The sequence below is a fragment of the Lactuca saligna genome, chromosome 4, assembly GCF_052625555.1.
Source record: "Lactuca saligna cultivar CGN05327 chromosome 4, ASM5262555v1, whole genome shotgun sequence".
Classification (NCBI taxonomy): Eukaryota; Viridiplantae; Streptophyta; class Magnoliopsida; order Asterales; family Asteraceae; genus Lactuca; species Lactuca saligna.
The window spans coordinates 270,200,530-270,221,748 of record NC_136420.1 but is presented as its reverse complement, the minus strand read 5'-3'; positions in this window follow the sequence as shown (position 1 = coordinate 270,221,748).

Here is a 21,219-nt window from a genome sequence, read left to right as displayed (position 1 = left end):
CCCACCAATCATGTGCCTTATCCTTTAGGAGGCAGGAAGCACGACGGACCTTGTCCCGTTCGGGACTACGTCTGGTACAAAAAAAATGTTGGCAACATCTGTCAATCACCTGTTGCTAGCAATGGGATACCTAGCCCCATGATAATCTGGAGCTCCACAAGCTCTGAACTCCTGAAACATCAATATACGCGTCCCTATCATGGGCTCCATCTCAGTGCGGAATGTGCTTAGCCTCTCATCAGGAATATCCAATATGCCCTCCTTGACTACACCGAAAAACATAGGAGTTTAGTAAATGATACATCGTGTAATCTTAGATGAAACGAACTCCCATATCTGATCATCGAGCTACCCGGCTCCAAAGTCCGAGCCTAATCCCTTTCCGGCACCAGAACTGCCATCTGGTATACCACGTAGCGTCACCATACTTAAGAATATACTGCAACAATCATCAGAATACTCATCATAAATCGAGGGATCACACATACTACAAGTTTCCTGGGTTCATCTCATCCCTCCTTGACTCGAGTACGGATCCTCTGCTTTCAGTAGTACGGGCCCATACTACCTTCCACATATATCTGTACTTTCCTCAACGATTGCCTTCACTCCACAAAGCCCCTTCACTACTACTGCTTTTCGTGCTAATCTCATCCCAAGCTTGCCCTAGGGTAATCTCTAACCCACTCTTCACCATCATCTGCATAAGAAGTCCCCGCTACCCTTCCCTAACTAGCTCGCAAATACCATTAAATATTACTAAGACCAGATAATTCTTTGAATGAGAAGTGTCTCCCTACAACGATTGGACTCAAACAAGAGTTGTGCAATACGGCTAAACCTAACCTTATGAAATTATTTAGTCCTCGTGATATGTAACTTAGCGTATTCATTTACTAGTTAGTTAACGGTAACTAGGACTCCTAAAAGCACAAAGCAACCAACATTCGAGCATTGAGTAACCAAAACCAAGCATATCCTAATCAGGCCATCATATCACTGATCAATCAGTACTAGCATGTAGTTCAATAAGCTCGTACATTAGGCATACAAGGCATTCGTCCTAGATCCTTAGCTCTAATCTAGCATGCGGTTCTTATACACATATAGTAGGCATACAAGGCATCCTTCCCAGATCCTTAGCCCTAATCTAGCATGCAGCTCTCATAATCATATCATATCATAACAAATATGTATGGGTAAATTGAGATAATGTACTTGAGCTCGGTTAATTGCATGCACCACACCCTTTTCTCTTTTCAAAATCATTTTTATAAAAATGGTTTTATTTTGAAATTTTTTATACCAAGTCCTCAGTTTGAGTTCAGACACACCCGAGAGTGTGCCCGAATCCCTCAAACCAAGACTCTGGTACCAACTTGTAACATCCTAAAAATCATGACCAAAAATTTCATTTTTAATTATTAAATAAAACCATAGTTATCAAAATCATGTCATCAAAACATAAATAATAGTATCTCATTTCAAAACATTTTTCAAATATATCATAGTAAACATCCCAGGGTAAAAACATCATGGTGTGTGCAATGCAGTCATCTCGAGCTCTTCCCTTTGCTACTGGAAGTACCTGAAACCAAAACTGAAAACTGTAAGCACGAATCTTAGTAAGTCTCCCCAAACTACCACACACCATACACATAATCACATGATCACATATAAACATATAAACATATCATTGGCCCCGCCCCTTCATCGGGCCCTACCCAGGATCGAATAGTGTCCGGCATCGGGCCTCGCCTAGCATTAGACATAGTCCGACATCAGGCCCCTCCCGACATCGAGCAAAGTTCGGTATACATATAAACAAATACACATAGATAATCACATAACATAAACATATAAACATTCGTCGAGCCTCGCCCGACATCGCACCAAAATCCGGAAGCATACAATATTCCTCCGGCATTTCCCGGTATTGAACCGTAATTTAGAAACATATAACACAGACACATGCAAGAATCATGAAGACATCAAGCATACAAACATTCCTAGAGCATCACCCGACATCGGACTGAAATCCAGAAATCATATAAGCATACATCGGGCAACCCCCAACATTGGACCTTAGTCCGGAACATACTAACATAAATATACGGGCCGGCATTGATGCCTTCGACCCATTCATACTGGCAGAAACTCACCTCGCATTGCTGAAGTCCCGCGAATAAATTGTTGGCTGCTGGTTGACAGATCTACGAACTGTCAACATCAAAACAAAACCCAGATAACCATTTGGGTTCCAATACATAACCATAAACCCACACTTGGGGTAAAAGGACCATTTTACACCTAACCTAGCTTGGTCCAAGACAAAGGCCTAAACTCATTCTCTGAAGGCCCAAAAGTCAAATAATCAACCAAGGCCCAATTATGGCCCAATTTTCCAAATTTGGCCCAAACCCCTCACATGGGCCTTACCCTAAAGACCATCCAAAACCCTAGTACATATACTTGTTCTTAGATGGCCCATCAATAGCCCAATCACCAAAGCCCAAAGGAAAGGCCTCAACTCAAGGCCCAACCAAAAGTAGGGTTTTCACATAAAATGACGATTAGGGTTAAGTGTTCTTACTTAACACATTAAGAACTTAATCCATTAAGTCCATAACTCCACTAGGCCAAACATATAATGTAATTGGGCATAATTCATACTTCAATCCACTAATCCAAATGAGGGTCCCGACAATTCCAAAACTAACATATCCAAAATTAGGGTTTCCAACCAAAACGCAAGTCAATTAGTCCAATGGTTAGATTTTTAGGTCAATTAGGGTTTCATTAGGTCGAGCACCACCCATTGCCACCTCAGGCGATGGTGGTCGACGGTGGCACACGGCGGCAGCCACCAACTCACGGTGGTGGTGCTGGTTTTTCCTTCAATTTTCCTGCCAAAATGCTTAAACAAGTCCCATTCTACTAAACACACTCACAACACTATAACATACACACACAACCATCACCTCATGGCGGCTGGTGGTGGTGAAGCGGTGGTACAAGGTGGCAGCCACCATGGCTGGCTGCCATGGTGGTTCCCTTACAGATTCGGCCAACAGAAACACACACACTCTCAACACGAGATCGATCCCCAAGAAAATACACACCAACCAGCCACCCCATGGCGGCATAAGGCAGTCGGAGAAAGAATGTCAACCATAACAGCCGCCCAGAATGGCGACAACGGCGACATCGCAGCGGCAGAAAAAGATGGAGGAGAAGAAGTGGTCACAGCGGAGAACAGAGGTCGGGTCCTCACCGACACACGACATCAGCAACCTCATCTCTCGATTCCAGCAGCCCTCGTGAAGCTCTTCATCATTGTCGTAGTCACAACGGTGGTTTGGGCTTTTGTAGCTTCCGGCTTCAACAGCGGCTAAGAGGCGGCGGCGGCGACCAGCTGGAGGGGTCAGATGAGCAGCGGCTGGTGAAGAGCTAGGGTTACTGTAGGCGTGTTCGTTTGGATGGATTGGTTTGATCTGATCCAATCAAGTGAATCCAAATTGATTTCGGTTTACAAAACATGGATCCGAATAGTCCAAATCAAAATCAAATCCGATCTGACCCGATCTAATTACAATTTGGTTGGATCGGTTTTTATAATTCAGTTTTCAAAAACCCAAACATTTTAAAACGACATACAATTATAATATTCCTAAACTTTACACAAGAAGCGAAAACAAATTGTTTAGTTGTGATTTGAAATTTATAAACAACTAATAGGATGACATATTATAGTTAAATATTTTACAGATATAAAACTTTTGAGAGAAAATGCATATTAATGTTTTTTTATCAGGTGAAACGTCTTGACCCAATTTGAAAAAATAAATTACAAAATTAATAAATAACTATTCATATATATTATAAATAAATAGATAATAAATGTGTCACACCCGAAAACCGGAACGGTTGAAACGTTCGGGGGTGGACGACATCATGTACAGTATCACAACAAAGCATAGTAGCAAACAAGCAACAACATCATCCATTGCATTAATAAGATAATTTAATACAAGCGTGTTTTGTGAAGTTTATAAGACACCAAAATGTAAATCAAAATAAGAGATGAGTTTTGAACGAGTTCCATCTTCTCAAAACCTGGCATCGGTACCTGTCTACTGATGACCTGAGAATACAAGTTATTTTGAAAGAGTTTATCAGCTTTAAAGATGGTGAGTTCGTAAGCATTTTAGTGTCATTATTTGTATAAAAATGTTTGTAACTGTTTGATGTATAAGTTTGTAAATATTTGTAGTAAATGTTTGTATCTTCTAGAAAATCTTATATTTTCTACTAAATGTAGCCTTCTACCAAGGCATCAAATGTTTCATATGTTTGTTTCTTGTAAGAGTGTGTATTTTCCCAAGTGTGACTATTATTAACCAAAAATATAGTTTATACATTACCGTTTATGTGAGAAGATCACAATGTGAATGCAACGGGGAACTAATAAAGTATTGTGGTGTTGTCTTATAGTAACTACTGTTGTACTAACTACCTTAAACCAATTGTTATTTAAGGTATAATGTGACGTGGTTGCACCATACTATCGACTAATAACACGATGACGAAAGACATCGAAAGAAACGACATTTGGCACCCGTAAACTTGCAAGTCCCACTGTAGTGAACAGCAAGGTGAAGGATAGTCAATCCAGTATAGATCTATACACAAATTCACGCTCTACCTCCAGGAGACTCTGGATACAAATCGAGCCATGGCAGTGATGCCATCCCCCAAACAATGGTTCACATTTATGGTATAGTATTCTTGTATATGTATTGTATGTACTAGTGTAATGTATGTTCTTTCTGTCTAGTATGTAGTATGTTCTCTTTGTTTCTCATCATAGTATGTTCTTTTTGTTTCTCATCATAGTATGTTCTTGTATATTGTATAGTGTATTGTATGTATTGTTTCTCGTTATAGTATTCTGTATCTGTTTCTCGTTATAGTAAGTATTGACTCATGTATGAACTGACTCTTTGTATGTTTCATTGTACTAGAAGTAATGAGTAGTATCTTCCTAAACTATACCTATTATAGTTTACTAGTAGAATTGTTTGTATAACTGAATGTATTGAACTGAGATAAAAGCTCTTATGTCTTATACATATACAAATAATATATAACTAAGGATCAAACAACACTCGGACAAACAACATCGTACTCTAAGTCCACAACCAAACGAGGAACAGGAAATAAAGTGAGTTATCAGTCCTAAGTCCTTTAAACCTTACTTATATAACTATATATGCATTAGACATGGTTTTGACAATATATAAGTTTAAAAAGAAGTTTTGTAAAACCTTTTTGAAGAGTTTAAATAAATATTGATGACTTAATGTCATTTTATAAAACGATTTAAAAGTAGTTTGGCATATAGAAACAAGTTGATAAAGAGTTTAATGTGTAAAAGAGTTTGATAAACATTTTGAAGTGGTTTTTTTGATAAAACAGCTAAAAGTATAGCAAATCCATTTGTCTGATAGTTATTAATCATAGGTGATTGATATAATAACTATAATGTTTCAACTTGTATCCCCCCTCCCCATAAAAGCATTTAAAATCATTTAAAAGGTAGATTAAGGGGTATGAAGTCACCTGTAGTGATTGATACGGAAGTATGTTTGGATAAAGGATGTAGAGTGTCAGGTGAAACCATGAGCACACAAAGATCCTAATAAACACATAATGACATGTGTGTGTATTTGATTAGTGTATAAACAACTAATTATAGGGGATTGCACCCTAATAGACTAGGAAACTCTTAGAATGAAGGGATACAATCAAATTTGATTGCATAACTAGGGTATATGGACACCCCATAGAGTTTACAATCCAAATGGCATGACCAAGTGAGTTTATGGTAAAAGTGGTATAACCATTGGAGTTCACGGTCCAAGTGTTCACAATCCTTGGAGTTTACTGTCATGGAGTTCACGGTCTAAGGAGATTCAACCGCAAACTCATCAAATCTTACACAAATGATGGTTTTCAAAGTCTTCATTCAAAAGCATCGGATTCTAGGGACCATGCTTAGCCTTAGGAAGGGTTTAAGGTCTCTAATGCACCTTTCATTAGAGTTTACGGTCTAAGGAGATACACTTAGACCGTAAACACCTTGTTCTTGGATAAAATGGTGTTTTCAAGGCCTAAATCAGAAATCCTAACTAGATAACAAGTATAGAAGGATGATACTTACGATTTGTAGGCAAAGAAAGGTGTTTTCGATCCAAAACACTAAGGTGTTCTTGATGTTCTTGATGATCTTGAAGATCTAGAATCAAAGTATGAAATTCTTGGATGAATTTAAGAGTGAATCAAGAAGAAGTGATGTATTAAATCACAAAGTGTGACAACCCGATATTTTTCAACCCAATGTAACATTCAAAAAGTCAAATATAATGAACTATTTAGAATCAAAGAAATCATTGTCAAAAATGAAGTGTTCTAAAATCTAAAGTGGGATGCATAAAGTGTTAGATATCGTGCCAAATTTTCCTAAAATATAAAGAACACTCAAATCCGAGTTATAACGAAGAAGTTATGACCAATCGAAAATCCACGACACACCTAGAAAAACACTGATAAACGTAAAAAGTGAAACTTTAATAAAATACTTTTTAGCCCTAGACACCTAAACGGAAGTCGTATATTACGTTAAACCGTGAGCATACATAAAAAGAACGCCCAAATCTGACTTCGTATGAAGAAGTTACGATTTTTCTAAGTTTCGGAACAACGGTAGATAGCTAAAAACTCGGAATAAAGATCAAGACATTTTTAGCCGATGCAACCTAAACAAGAGTTGAAGGTCTCTAAAATATTAGTACAATGGTAAAAAGACAGACGAAAACGGACATCAGATAAAGAAGTTATGGATTTTTAACAAATTTATCCTGTCCCGGCCTATTTAAAATATAATATTAAAAATTAAATTCAAAATTAGCTGATGAAGTCTAAATAAAAGTTGTAGATTATATTCTCACCTACGCGTGGATATAAATAACGTCAAAAACGGAGCTCGTATGCGAAAGCTACGCATTTTTGAAGTTTTTGGCATACACTTCGAGGCTTATCCGAAGGAGTATGCCCAAATACCAGAGACCGGAGACGTCATCGTTGATGTACGCCCCGCGTACGAGGTACGCCCATCGTACTTCGGAGTACGCCCAATGTACGAAGCCTGGCAGCCCACCAATAAATACCTTGCGAGACCTCCAACTTTACTTGCTCATTTCTCTCTTCTCTCTCACATTTACTCCCCGTTTAGCATCCCGAGACGACCCCAACACCCCAGTTTCATACCTCAGCCCCGACGAAGGTCCGAAGCCCCGAGATTCCCAAGAATCTTGCCACTTTCCAAACGAATGCCGCCTGAGAAAAAGCTTGTTTTCTTCGAATCGTCACACTTTCCAAGTGAGTTCATACCCCTACTTTTGTTTGCACATCTTTTCATAATTTAGGGGGGGAATACAAGTGCAATACGAGAAAAACTTATTGTTTTATACATATCCAAATACACCACCTACATTTTTTTTATAAATGTTAAATAACTTCAATATCAACGTATAAACTATATACAAAGTTATTATTACAACAAGTTGTTTTTATCATCAAATGGTACATACTTTCGGGAAACCTATAATGGGTATAGTTTACAAGTTATTCATTACATCTTTACGTAAACATTGTGAAAATGAAATACTTTCATTTACATGAAATATAGAATTGTCTTTCATAAATCTATTAATACGAAGTGTTGTGAGACATTCAGCTTCAACGTACTCTCAAGTATGCATTTCAAGCCCTATATTATAAACCATAATCTATTAGAGGGAGAGCTTGATACTTGTGTATAGATCCATACAAGACTGACAATCCCGCACCTAAACTGTTAGCTACAGTTAGACCGGCAGGTCTGGGGTGACAAACGTCATAACACTACAACGCCTGAAGAACGTTGTTACATGCAGTCTGGGTCAATAACATGGTTATAAAACTCACACGGAAGTATTAAATAAGTTTGATTTATGAGACTCTTAAATGCATTCAGTAAATACATTATTTTGAGTATAAATTCACTTTCACCATTTGAGCACGAAAGATACTATTGCACTCTAGCCTTTGGAACTTTTTCAAACTATGGGAAGAAAATATTGGATTTTCTGGAAAACACATTCAGTTATTTTTACTAAAGGACATACAAATTGTAGTATAAAAACGCTTATGAACTCTCCAACTTAATGACACTTTTTCAAAACTACTTGTATTTCTCAGGGAATTAGTAATACAGGTAACCAACATTTTAAATCATCATATTGTAATACTCTTTTAAAACATGTATTACACGAAACAATGTAAGTTTTTGTTATATATATATATATATATATATGATGGTTGTGTTTACTTTCTTTACAATATTCAATTGTTATGATACTACATGAAGTCACCCACCCCCGAATGTTTCCACCATTCTGGTTTGGGGGTGTGACACAAAGGGAAGGAATCACTTACATTTTGAGGTTTGGAAGCAAAAACCTTAAGATCCTTGGGAGGGAATTCGATATTTTAGGCTTGTAAAGGAAAGAAATGATCAAAATGATCATGATTTACACATATAGTGGAGTTTACGGTCACCATAACCATAAGCTCTAAGCTTTCTGACCATAAACTTCTTTTGAGGAGGTTTACGGTTTGCTAAATGGTTTGGAGCTTTAACTGACAAATCCAAACACTGATTCCTTTGATGCACTTGTCTCAGAATAATCATAATAGACCCTAAACAATGCTAAAAGATAGTAACACGAGTCTAACTTTGATAGATTTGAATGTTTATACAAGCTAGAAATTTCGGGATGTCACATCATCCCCCCGTTAGAGAGAATTTTGTCCCGAAATTAGAGTTTATGTAATTAATTTAATACAAATACCTAAGTGAAAAGATGAGGATATTTTAGTTTCATCTGATCCTCACGCTCCCAAGTGAATTCATGTCCTCGCTTGGCGTTCCAGCGAACCTTCACTATCAGGATATGACTTTGCTTTGTTTGCTTGACCTCTCGGTCCATGATCTCTACTGGTTCTTCCACGAAGTTGAGGCTCTCGTTTATCTCGATCTCGTCGAGTTGGATTACAAGAGTCTCGTCGGAAAAACACTTTCTCAAGTTCGAGACGTGGAAAGTAGAATGTACGTTACTAAGTTCACGAGGTAGATTGAGTTTGTAAGCTAAAGGGCCGATTCTAGAGAGAATATTGAAAGGCCCTATGTATCTTGGATTGAGCTTCACACGCTTTCCGAAGTGTATCAAGCCCTTCCAGGGTGAGACTTTCAAAAGAACGATGTCTCCAACCTCAAATTCCAAAGGTTTCCTTCTCTTGTCAGCGTAGCTTTTCTGTCGGTCTCTAGAGGCTTTCAATCGTCCACGAATCTGAATGATCTTGTCTGTCGTTTCCCAAATGATCTCCGTACCTTCGGAGCAAATACTACTGCCCCTAACTCCATATCGTGTGTTGTATAGCTGGCTTCGAGAGTCTTAAGCTGCCGGGAGGCATTATCCATGACCTTACCTCGTTGCATCAGAAAACAACCGAGCCCTTGATTGGATGCATCGCAGTAGACCACAAAGTCTTGTATTCCTTCTGGTAGGGATAGTATCGGTGCGGTGCATAAGGCTTGATTCAGAGTTTGGAACACTTTCTCTTGTTTCTCTTCCTAATCAAAGGCCACGTCCTTCTGGGTCAAAGTCGTAAGAGGTTTTGAAATCCGAGAGGAGTTCGGAATGAACCTACGATATTAGCGAGAGAAACTTAGAAATTGACGAATTTCTATAGGTGTATTCGGAGCTGACCAGTTCTCAATGGCCTTGATTTTGGAAAGGTCTACATGAATTCCCTCTTCACTAACAACGTGACCCAGGAATTCGACTCTTCGAATCCAAAACTTGCGCTTAGAGGACTTCGCATAGGGCTTCATCGATCGAAATGTTTCTAAAATCTGTCGCATATGCTTACTATGCTCTTCCTTACTACGAGAGTAGATAAGTATGTCATCTATGAAGACAATGATGAACTGATCCAAGTAAGGAAGGCACAGCCTATTCATTAAGTCCATGAATACTACGGGTGCATTGGTCAATCCGAATGGCATCACTACAAACTCGTAGTGTCCATAATGAGTTCGGAAGGCTGTCTTCAGGACATCCTCCTCTAGCACACGTAACTGGCGATTTGTGCAAGGAATACATGATATTCCTTTTGTAAGCGCTTCTGAGCTTAACTACACGAATTGATGCGAAGGTTCGTACTTGATTTTTCATCGTAGATAACTAGATTTTTGTTGTTAGGGAGGTTAAGACGAACGGCTTTCTAAAAGAAAATGATGTCGGCTCGATGTAGACTCAACCAATTCATACCGATTATGACGTCAAAACCTCGTGGCGGATTTGATGTCGTGAAGATCTAAAAGAAAGTATGATCACTCATGAATAAAGGAAAAGTATAGGTACTTCTGTCCCATCTGTATATCTTGTCCCGATCAGCAGGAAAGGCATTTGATTGGCTTCTAAGTTTATTCGCATGGCAGCATGATCACTCATAGTCTTGAGCAGTCTTCGTCCTAAAGTTCATATTATAATTCATATTTGGTTCATCAATCACAGCTTCGCGTATACGACTCGTATATAATTAAGATTGAAAAGGCAGTCGAATAACTGATTCTTCTCTAAGCCCACATCCAAACAAGGAAAAGAAGTTAAAGAGGAATCATCAATTCTAAGCCTGTAGAACCTTGATTACATACCACCCTTGCGTATAAATTCCTCAGCGATAGATTAACCGTATGGGTCTTCGGATTGAGCTTGACGTACTATACGAGTGGTATTCCGGGGAGGTTTGCTGATGTTTCTTCGGGAAGGATACGAAACATAAGATACTCTACGCATGAGTACCCCGGAGTTCTGGAACGACGGATTCGCTAGAAAAGCAATTACGGGGAAAAGAATTTTCACACGATACTAGGATTGTGAGGATCGAATTGACTCAAGTTAAATGATAATGTCAGACTACTCAAAATAAAAGTCGTTAGACTAGTTTAGAAAGGTGTTACAAAACACAACGGTGCAACTTCATCAGAGTTTCATTACCATAGGTTTATCTACAAGACTACTACTGCGAACAAGGTATACTATAAAAAGCAAGTACACACAGCACGTGGGTCCCTTGAATGATGGGATCTCGCAGAAAGATATGACTCGAGTTGCACTAGTTTTTAACAGTTTATAAGTCTACTATAACGAAACGCACTAGTATTTAAACGTGGGTCCAGATTAGTCTCTCCTGCAGCAATGATCCTTAGAATCTTCCCGTCTGCGCCATAGTTCTTTGTTATTGGACAATCCTTCTTGAGATGTCCTATCTCACCGCATATGTGACATATATGGCTTATACCAGCATCAGTGGTGGAAGTGACGTGTCGGGTCAGAGTTATGTAGACACGAGCGCTTTCGTTGTTCCTCCTTTTTGGAAAATTCCTTTTATAGTGTCCAGTTTCACCACAACCATAGCAAGTTGGGTTGATCCCGATGCTAGTGGCTTGGAAGATGGTTCGTACCGGCGCTCTACAGACCCAAGTAGTGTGCCCTATTCGGTTGCAAATGTTGCATGGCAAATCACAGAAAACCCCGTTACGATGAAAATTAAACTTGTCACACTTCGGGAGTGTTCCCTCATATGGTTTGATCGGTGTTGAAGTGGTCGGGGTTGCCACTTGTTGTTGTTGCATGGCAAGTCTTTGAGATCGCTTACGCTCCTTTTGGGCTTGACGCTTTCGCTTCTTATACTCATATTTGTGGCTTTGGGTGTTTGTGACTGTTATCATTTGTTGATTTCCCAGATTGTTACAACAATTTGAACTGTCAACACCTTTTCCAGCCTCATTTGCATTACCAGCGTTGAAGTGTGCAAGGACAGCTGCCACGGCAACTGTTACCGCGGCTTGGAAGATGGCAACGTCTATATGAATGATTGGGGTTTCGTCATTCGGATGACTATTTCTGGATGAAGACATGATTCTGTTATACGAAAATAAAAGGAGTCTGTGAGTGATTATGGTCGGCACTAGATGCATTCAACTCATTCACGTAAATGTAAATTTTCATTTTGCTAGACTGTTCTTGGTGGTTTGACCTACATCCCTATGATGCAGTACTGGTAAAGAGTTGAAGTAAGTTCATAGAATGGTCACTAGATGATTGTTATTCCAAACTAGGCTATCATTGGTTTGTGGATAACATGATCCAACCTTCGACAAGAATTGGAAGTGATCCTTGAGCTAAATTACCACATCTCAATAATTTGACGAAAGTAAGATTTAGATAGAATTATAACGATAGTATAATGAAAGTATTTGAACAAGGATTGCCACATGGATTAGCCGATTGTCAATACCATTGATTTTTAAGGTGTAATAAGTTTGGGAATATTGACCTTGGAGTAGGTCTTACATCATATCCGAAGTAGAAAAAGTTTTGACAGACAAAGACCTATCTAAAAAGTACTTACAGTACATGAATAGTTACATAGAAAAGTGCTACTTGGAGCATAGATAGGAAGACGATTTCTTATACCAAAGAAAGAAAGGTAGAGTAGTCTCCTACTAGTGACAGGTATCCCTCGGGTGAACCCTTAGTTCAGCCAGCTGGCGCTCCACATCAAGCAGGTGCCTTTTGTACACCCTTTGGCGTACTCGGAGCGCTATGACTTCAGCTCAAGTTTCAGCTAGTGCTTGCAGCAGGGTTTCATTGTCTCTCTTAAGAGTAAGTTCGAGATTACGAATACTATCTATATTGGAACTTGTGTCTGCCTCGAGTTCTACGGTTTGTTGAATGGTTGCTACATTTAGTTCAACATTTCGAGCCACTCTGCGAACTAAAACAGGAAGAATCCTGTCTGCAGACCCTCCTTCGCTCACGTTGTAGAAGCTTCGGTCTCTGTTGTATGGTAAGGATTATCCCTGATCGTGGCCCCACCTTTCCAAGTACTCAGCTCACAAAGGCATCGGGCCATGAAAAGGCGGACAGGGGTTGGGATTTGGGATTGGAACCACTGGGGGTAGATTCTCAACTTCTGGATCAGAGTCAGAACCATTATAAAAGCCTTCAACATGGTGATCATCCAAAGGGATTGGATGATCATCTTCTGGCTCTTCTTCAAGCCATCCAGCATTGCCTTTGTTTGGGAAGTACTAGTCGCCATGGGGATGGAATCCAGCAATGTTATCTACGCGAGAATAGGGATAAAGAAATAATTAATAGACATACTAGTTAGATAATTATAAGATGATCTTTATCAGTTACTTCAATACTTGTATAGTGCATACCAGTTATATGTAATCAAAACAAGATAGACCTTCGAATAAGAGACCCTAACTCCAAATCCACAACCTAACAAGGAACAGGAAGTAAAGCCAAGATCACAGATTCTAAGTCTATGACATCCTACTCACATATAACCTTAGCGTATCCACTTTAGCAACTATTGACCTACTAATAAAGACCTTTAGTTCTTAGATAAGAATTATAGTAACACGAAATACTCCTATAGTATTTTAGGTTTATGTTTTGTTCTAATGTTTTCATTGTAGTAGTGTTGGTAAGTTTTTAGGCTTGTCGCCACATCACAACCATTCTCGGGCATATGCTAATCACTTCTCGGACCAACATAGTTGATCAGGCTATGTCACTCCTAGAACTGACCACACATCCCCGAGTCTACTTGTGATGTTCAACAATCGTAATACTTTGTTCTGTCCTACTGACACTAATTTTAGTATGAATGCAGGTATGTATACTTGGTTAAATGTTTTAGTATTTAAAATTATAAACTCTTGATCATAGTATTTTAATCCCGCTGTGTTTATAGTTTGTATATCTTTTATGGGTTGATATACTCGATTCACTATAAACAATGCTCTGATACCAATCTATCACACCCCAAAACCGGAACGGTGGAAACGTTCGCGGGTGGAGGATGTCATGTACAGTATCACAACAAAGCATAGTAGTAAACAAGCAACAACATCATCCATTGCATTAATAAGATAATTTAATACAAGCATGTTCTGTGAAGTTTATAAGACACCAAAAATTTTAATCAAAATAAGAGATGAGTCTTGAACGAGCTTCATCTTCTCAAAACCTGGTATCGGTACCTATCTACTAATGACCTGAGAATACAAGTTATTTTGAAAGAGTTTATCAGCTTTAAAGCTGGTGAGTTCATAAGCATTTTAGTTTCATTATTTGTATGAAAATGTTTATAAGTGTTTGATGTATAAGTTTGTAAATACCTATATCTCCTAGAAAATCCTATGTTTTCCACTAAACGTAGCTTTCTACCAAGGCATCAAATGTTCTGTATGTTTGTTTCTTGTAAGAGTGTGTATTTTCCCAAGTGTGACTATTATTAACCAAAAATATAGTTTATACATTACCGTTTATGTGAAAAGATCACAATGTGAATGCAACGGGGAAATAATAAAGTATTGTAGTGTTGTATTATAGTAACTATTGTTGTACTAACTACCTTAAACCAATTGTTATTTAAGGTATAATGTGACATGGTTGCACCATACTATCGACTAATAACACGAAGATGAAAGACTTCGGAAGAAACGACATTTGGCACCCATAAACTTGCAAGTCCCATTGTAGTGAACAGCAAGGTGTAGGATAGTCAATCCAGTATAGATCTATACACAAATTCATGCTCTCCCTCCAGGAGACTCTGGATACAAATCGAGCCATGGCAGTGATGCCATCCCCCAAACAATGGTTCACATTTATGGTATAGTATTCTTGTATATGTATTGTATGTACTAGTGTAATGTATGTTCTTTCTGTCTAGTATGTAGTATGTTCTCTTTGTTTCTCATCATAGTATGTTCTTTTTGTTTCTCATCATAGTATGTTCTTGTATAGTGTATAGTGTATTGTATGTATTGTTTCTCGGTATAGAATTCTATATCTGTTTCTCGTTATAGTAAGTATTGACTCATGTATGAACTGACTCTTTGTATGTTTCATTGTACTAGAAGTAATGAGTAGTATCTTCCTACATTATACCTATTATAGTTTACTAGTAGAATTGTTTGTATAACTGAATGTATTGAACTGAGATAAAAGCTCTTATATCTTATACATATACACATAATATATAACTAAGGATCAAACGACACTCGGACAAACAATAGGGTACTCTAAGTCCACAACCAAACGAGCAATAGGGTACTCTAAGTCACACCCCCAAACCAAGGATGGCGGAAACGTCTGGGGGTGGAGAACTTCATGTAGAGTATCACAATAACGAGTATAATAGTGCTCAAAGTAAATACAAGCATCATAAATATAATTGAAAAAGGTTATAACAAAGTGTACGTTTACATGATTCAAATCAATTACATTATGATGACAAAATGTACTGTTTGACGATTTATCATCCCATCCTCAAAATGTTGCTGGTTTTCATGTATCACTGATTTCCTGAGAATACAAGTTGTTTTGAAAAAGTGTCAACAATTAATTTGGTGAGTTCATAAGAGTTTTGTTTGATGAAGAAACTGTTTTCCTTGTAAAAGCGATAGAGTATGATTTCCAGAAAATCCAATATTTTCTTAGTTAAGTGTGGAATGTATGCTCCTATGTTATGCGATAATGGATTCTAGAAGAACCCTTATATTTCTTCTATGATCACTCAGCGTATTTAAGTTATATATAAATTGAGTTAAATGAACTTTTGTAGTCTAACAATTCTAGACAAGATGTAGTGTTAATATAATCTGTTCCAAAGAAAATCCAATATTTTCATTATAAAAGTTATGTAGTCCTAAATCCTAGGACCGAAAATGAACAAGTATTTTTCCATACATAAAGATATAAAAGTGATTTTAAATCGGCATAAAACCCTTTTTGATTTGAGAAAAATCCTGTAAAGTTTATGTATTATGAGTTGTCCTTGATCCTAAGACCAAAAGTGTACAAGTATTTTACCATACTTCAAATAATTCATGTAAGTTTAAATCGACATACACTCGTTTGATTTTAGAGGTAACCCCCTTTTTAAGGTAAAAGTTTCCTTGTAAACTTGCAAGATTGTTAACTACCTATGTGAGTTGCTATAACCATACTATGACTAGAAATAACCTTCACAGCGCTTTTTAGACGTTAGGATACTATGACTCTTGTCACCCGTAGACCTGCCGGTCCCACTGTAGCTAGCAACAAGGTGTGGGGTGTCAAACCCAATATAGATCTATACACAATTATCACGCCCTCCCTACAAGAGACTCTGGTTATAACTTACAAGAATTTGGATCCCGCACTCGAACGTACGGGTAGAGAATTGCCTCATAACCTAAGCTAACTAGTTTACACGTAGTTTGATATTAAAACCTCTTCTGTGGAGGAAGTGAAACCACCTTTTCTGAATAAATTAGTGATACGAATTCCTTAAACTTTTACTTATTATAGTTTATCACGTAGGATATGAAAAACCCATTTGTTTTGAGGGTAAAACCTTTTTCATGTAGTAAAATCCATAAACTATGCTTATTGAAGTTTATTATATGTGTTTGAAATGAATGAGTAAACCTTATCATGAATGACTAAATTTCAGTTTATGATGTTAAACTAACAAGATATTAAATTCAATATTTAGAACTTATTGTTATACACTTTGCTCAACATAATACAAAGTGTTATGAAACTTATAATTTGTTAACTAGTTTTTAGCCTTTCAGCACTGTTTTAGAAAAATCATACGAAGTCGAAAACTGGATTTGTAAATTCTGAGAGTTCATAAAATGTGTCTAGTTTAACAATAATTTTTATTATGATTTTTGGAAGTCTTTAAATTGGGTTAAAATGTCCATATTCATAGACTGGTCCGGATTTGTTCTTCAAATGATAGGCTGTTTTGTAAAAATCACCATAAATCGTAGAAAAATTGTATCGAGATGTGCAAGTAGTCACTTTAAAGTTATAAACCTGAACTATTTGCATCTAATACAGTTTTGAATAATAAAATGTTTAAGTTAACCAAAACAGTCCATGAATCGAGTTAAACTTTCTTGATGAAAGCTATTGGAAAAGTTTAGTTGTGTTCTTGGTGTTTTAACTTGTATCCCCCCCCCCCCCCCTAAAACTTAAGAAAACATGAAAATATTTGAGTGATTTCAGTAGATGGATGATGGAGAAAGGTAGTGTGACAACCCGATATTTCAACTCTATGTAAACGACCTAAAAAGTCAAGTATTGTAACCACGTTTGTTATAATGAAATTTACTTCGAAAATAAAATATCCAAAAATCACAAAATAAATTACCTATTATGTTAGATGTCATTAAACTGTGATCGTACATAAAAAGAACGCCCAAATCTGACTTCGTATAAGGAGGTTATGAATTTTTCAGGTTCGGCTTAGCAACGGACAGCTAAAAACTCGAAACAGAGATTGAGTGACTTTTGACTGGAATGACCAAAATGAGAATCAAAGGTCTTGACAATGGTTTTTCAACGGTAAAAAGTCTGGCAAAAACAGACGTCAGATAATGAAGTTATGAATTTCTAAAGAAATTTCTTACCGCGACCTTTTAAAAATAAATAATAAAAATAATTTCAAAATTTGCCGACGGAATCTAAACGAAAGTTGTAGAGTACAGTCTAAGCTACACGTAGATATAAAGAACATTGAAAACGGAGTTCGTACGAAGAAGATATGAATTTTTGAAGTTTACTAAATATTAAATATATAATTTTTAATGTAAAATTTGGTATTATCCGAAGGCTGAGTCACGCCCGAGTACGCCCAGCGTACTCAAGGCGGCTTCGGATCGTCCACGTCGCCCCCTATGCGAAGCTACATCAAGTCCCATCTGGGAGTCCGAGGCAGTCGAGGATGCGCGCATGCGTGACGCACGGGTACGCCCAGCGTACGCCCGTACGCCCCGCGTACGGAGGCGGTTCACACCCCCATTAAAGGGATGCGAGGGTTCCGAACTCTCATTTCTCTTGCTTTGTTGCCTCGTTTTCCGTGCCCCTGCTATCCCGAAGTCCCGGTCACATTGCTCAAGTCCTGAGGTTCGTTTGTGCTCCCGAGATTCCCGAGAAAATCCGCTTTCTCAAGTGAGTTCATACCCCTATAATTCACACTTTTAAATGTTTTATAAATACTTTTATATGCTTTTAGGGGGGGGGGAATAAAGTAAAACACTTGATTATTATTGTGTGTTACATAAAGTTTCATTATACGCTTTTTATCAACGGAATCATATGTGATTTATAACTATTATAGGGAAACTTTCATATGCAAATTATACCACGATAACATCTTATCTTTTGAAATAAGAAATGATTTATGTATTTATGTAAATCATACACTCTGCTCATACTATATTTATGTGTATCGGTTTTGGCACTACAAAGATTATACTTTTCATAACAAGTGAACATTTTCACTAGGGATTTTTTATACAAACGAAACACACTTTTAAGAAACTATAATATGTATAGTTTTACGAGAATACTACGAACTTTTACATACATGAAATACTATTTCAAGAAGTTACTATCATGTACAACAACAAACGAACATTTTTACACGTAAATCTGTTTTATACTAAGTTTTGTGAGACATTAAACTTCACGTACGTTCGAGTACACATTTCAAGTCCTGTATTATATACCAGAATCCCTTGGAGGGGGAGCATGGTGTTTGTGTATAGATCTATACGGGATTGACAACCCCGCACCCTGACTGTTAGCTACAGTACACCATTTGGGGTGACAAACGTCAGAACATTCCAACGCCTGAAGAACGTTGTGTATAGGCATTTCGTGTCAATAGCATGGTTATAAAACTCACATAGAGTATTAAGAACACATTGATTTACGAGGTTTTACAGATGTAATGGAGATTTTATACGTACATAGATTCATTTACTTTATGCATGAAAAACCAAATTGTGATACAAGTTTGGAACTTTTAACCATTACTCATAGATGGGAAAACATAAACTTTTTAACATATATTGGTCTTGATTTAAGGCTACTCTTATACCAGTAGGAAATATGGGATTTTCTAGAGATTAACAAACAAAACGAACCATTTCATTTTCATACAAAAACTATCATTAAATGCTTATGAAACTCACCAGCTTAAATGCTGATCTACTCTTTGAAAGCTACTTGTATGTCCCAGGGACTCAGTAATTACAGGTACTAAACAGCTTTTGAAGAAGGAACGTTGTGGCACTAGTTTAAATTCATATTTTGGCATCATATTGTAATTGGTTTTGAACATGTACTCTTTTAAACAATGTAAACTTTCAATTATATATATGATGGTTGTATTGCTTTCTTTACTATGTATTCATTTGTTACGTTACCACATGAAGTCATCCGCCCCCGAACGTTTCCTCCGTTCCGGTTTGGGGGTGTGACAGATTGGTATCAGAGCAATGTTTATAGTGAACTAAGTATATCGAACCTCATAAGATATACAAACTATAAATGCTTAGGGACTCAAAGTCTCTGGCAAAATGTTTTCACGCCCAAAATCCTTATTTTATTTAAATAGATTATTTTAGGTCATGAAAATACAAAATACATGCATACAACGACATATTTTTCATGATGAGAACTATACAAAAAGTATTAAGACGAGTTGGACACTACGATTAGTTCTCAAGATATGTAATCAAATTTGGGACGAATATAGCTTGATCAACTATATTTATCCGAGATAGGACTAACTGATATCGAGGAATGATCGTAGTGAGCAACAAGTCAAAACTTACCAAAGTGGACACTAGTATCAAACGCACAATTTAAATACTATAGGAGTATTTGATGCATACAATAGATTAATTAGTGTTACATGTTTTCAAGTTTTGTTCAAATCTTATAACCCTATTCTCGTATAGTCAAATGGCTGGATTTCACCCACAAGGGGACCCCTACTACCCGAACCAGGGCAACGGAGGATGGGTAGAGGATGTGACAACCCGATATTTCGAGGCAATATGATGGAACGCAAGTCAAATTTGGGTCAAAATTTAACTTTCCTAAAATCTTATTTGGGTTAAATAAAGTAGTAGGAATCGTATCAAGGTTTTCGTACATATAAAGAACCCTAGAATCCGAGTTATAACGAAGAAGTTATGACCAACCGAAGATTCTCGGCAAAACTGGCAACACCGAGTAAACGAAAAATGCGAAGTTTCAATACAATAGTTTTTAGCCTTAAATATCTAAATGAAAGTTGTAGATAACATTAAACCGTAAACGTACGTAAAACGAACGTCCAAATCTGACTTCATATGAAGAAGTTGTGATTTTTCCAAGATCCGGATATAGCAGTAGACAGCTAAAAACTCAAAATAGAGATCGAGAGAATTTTGGCCAAAACAACCTAAATGAGAATCAAATGTCTCAACAATAGTAGTTCAACGATGAAAAGTCTGACAAAAACGAACATCGGATGAAGAAGTTATGGATTTTTAACGGAATTTTCGTTTCTCGACCCGTTAAAAATAAATAATTCAAAATAAATTCAAAATTAGCCAATGAAGTCTAAACGAGAGTTGTAGATCATGTTTTCAACTACGCGTGCATATAAAGAACATCGAAAACGGAGGTCGTACGCGAAAGTTATGGATTTTACAAGTTTGGGGTCCAAAATCCGAGGCTGTCAGGCCCCCACGACGTGGCACAGCTTGGCCGCGACCCGGCAAGTGACTGAGGGCGTCCAATAAACGGAAGAGGATATGGATTTCTCCCCACGACGTGGCCAACCTTAGCCATGACGTGGCACACCAGAAATGCCCCTATAAATAGATTTCAAGGGCTCCGAGTTCCATTGCTCAATTCCCTTCTTTCTCGCGCCGAAACTCTGCGTTTAAGCCCCCGAGACCCTCCCAAAGCCCTGGTTTTCACCTTCAAGTCCCGAAGGAATGTTTTGTGTTCCCGAGATTCCCGAGAATCCCGAGATTTTCCCGCGTTTTCAACTCTTCCTGTCTAAGTTCTACTCGATTCTTCTCTCGACTACTTCAAATCAACCACTTCAATCAAGTGAGTTCATACCCCTATAAACTACACTTTTAAATGTTTTATAAATACTTTTATATGCTTTTAAGGGGGGGAA